The 2244-nt window shown below is 42.8% G+C and overlaps 1 pseudogene; it reads left to right on the top strand.

Moving 5' to 3' along the window:
• Positions 1-355: 355 nt before the first annotated feature.
• Positions 356-1986, top strand: LOC144256530 (stress-70 protein, mitochondrial pseudogene; annotated as a pseudogene).
• Positions 1987-2244: the final 258 nt, after the last annotated feature.

Here is a 2244-nt window from a genome sequence, read left to right as displayed (position 1 = left end):
TTTTAAGGTTCTGAAACAAACAAAATTCACCTTGAATTTCATACTATTGATAATGTGTTTTGAAACAAAGACAAAATGAAGTCTCTCTCTCTCTCTCTCTCTCTCTCTCACACACACACACACACACACACACATGCACATACCCACACCCCTGAGAAAATTTGTCATCAGTAGATTTATAAATGGAATGTTAAAGGAAGTTATTCCGTTGTTGCCTTTACAGCAGATGGTGAACGACTTGTTGGGTTGCCAGCGAAGCGACAGGCTGTCACCAACCCAAACAATACATTCTATGCCACCAAGCGTCTCATTGGCTGGCGATACGATGACCCTGAAGTACAGAAAGACATTAAAAATGTTCCCTTCAAAATTGTCCGTGCCTCCAATGGTGATGCTTGGGTTGAGGCTCATGGAAAACTGTATTCTCCAAGTCAAATTGGAGCATTTGTGTTGATGAAGATGAAAGAAACTGCAGAAAATTACTTGGGTCACACAGCAAAAAATGCTGTAATCACAGTCCCTGCTTATTTCAATGACTCACAGAGGCAGGCCACTAAGGATGCTGGCCAGATATCTGGACTGAATGTGCTTCGAGTGATTAATGAACCCACAGCTGCTGCTCTGGCCTATGGTTTAGACAAATCTGAAGACAAAATCATTGCTGTGTATGATTTAGGTGGTGGCACTTTTGACATTTCTATCCTGGAAATACAGAAAGGCGTGTTTGAGGTGAAATCCACCAATGGGGACACTTTCCTTGGTGGTGAAGACTTTGACCAGGCCTTGTTACGACACATTGTGAAGGAGTTCAAGAGAGAGACAGGGGTTGATTTGACCAAAGACAATATGGCACTTCAGAGGGTTCGAGAAGCCGCTGAGAAGGCTAAATGTGAACTCTCCTCATCTGTGCAGACTGACATCAATTTGCCATATCTTACAATGGATGCTTCTGGACCCAAGCATTTGAATATGAAGCTGACCCGGGCTCAATTTGAGGGGATTGTCACTGATTTAATCAAGAGGACCATTGCTCCATGTCAAAAAGCTATGCAGGATGCAGAAGTCAGCAAAAGTGACATAGGAGAAGTGATTCTTGTTGGTGGTATGACTAGAATGCCCAAGGTTCAGCAAACTGTGCAAGATCTTTTTGGCCGAGCCCCAAGTAAAGCTGTTAATCCTGATGAAGCTGTGGCCATTGGAGCTGCCATTCAAGGAGGTGTATTGGCTGGTGATGTCACAGATGTACTGCTCCTGGATGTCACGCCTTTGTCTCTGGGCATTGAGACTCTGGGAGGTGTCTTTACCAAACTTATTAATAGAAACACCACTTATTCCAACCAAGAAGAGTCAGGTGTTTTCTACTGCTGCTGATGGACAGACTCAAGTGGAAATTAAAGTGTGTCAAGGTGAGAGAGAGATGGCTGGAGACAACAAACTTCTTGGACAGTTTACTTTGATTGGAATTCCCCCTGCCCCTCGTGGAGTCCCTCAGATTGAAGTTACCTTTGATATTGATGCCAATGGGATCGTACATGTTTCTGCAAAAGATAAGGGCACTGGACGTGAGCAGCAGATTGTAATCCAGTCCTCTGGTGGATTAAGTAAAGATGATATTGAAAATATGGTTAAAAATGCAGAGAAGTATGCTGAAGAAGACCGGCGAAAGAAGGAACGAGTTGAAGCAGTTAACATGGCTGAAGGAATCATTCATGACACAGAAACCAAGATGGAAGAATTCAAGGACCAATTACCTGCTGATGAGTGCAACAAACTTAAAGAAGAGATATCCAAAATGAGGGAGCTCCTGGCTCGAAAAGACAGTGAAACGGGAGAAAACATCAGGCAGGCAGCATCCTCCCTTCAGCAGGCATCATTAAAGCTCTTTGAAATGGCATACAAAAAGATGGCATCTGAGAGAGAAGGCTCTGGAAGTTCTGGCACTGGGGAACAAAAGGAAGATCAAAAGGAGGAGAAACAGTAATAGTACATTGGAGCCAAAAAGACCACATTCTATATGAAGCTTAGGAGTGAAGGCACTTCCTGAGCAGAAATGGGCAACCTTCAGTCTTTACTGTATTTTTGCAGTATTCAATACATAATTTCCTTGATATGTAAATTTAGTGACCATTAGCTGATGAACATTTAATGGGCAATAATTTAATGGGCAGTACAAAGTTCACAATGTTCTCTCCCTGGTCTGTTAATTTTCAGCTGCATGTGAAAGGGTTAGGGGTAGATGATTTA

Source organism: Urocitellus parryii, chromosome 8 (assembly GCF_045843805.1).
Source record: "Urocitellus parryii isolate mUroPar1 chromosome 8, mUroPar1.hap1, whole genome shotgun sequence".
Taxonomy (NCBI): Eukaryota; Metazoa; Chordata; class Mammalia; order Rodentia; family Sciuridae; genus Urocitellus; species Urocitellus parryii.
The sequence above is the reverse complement of the archived record's forward strand: the minus strand, read 5'-3'. Positions and strand labels throughout refer to the sequence as shown.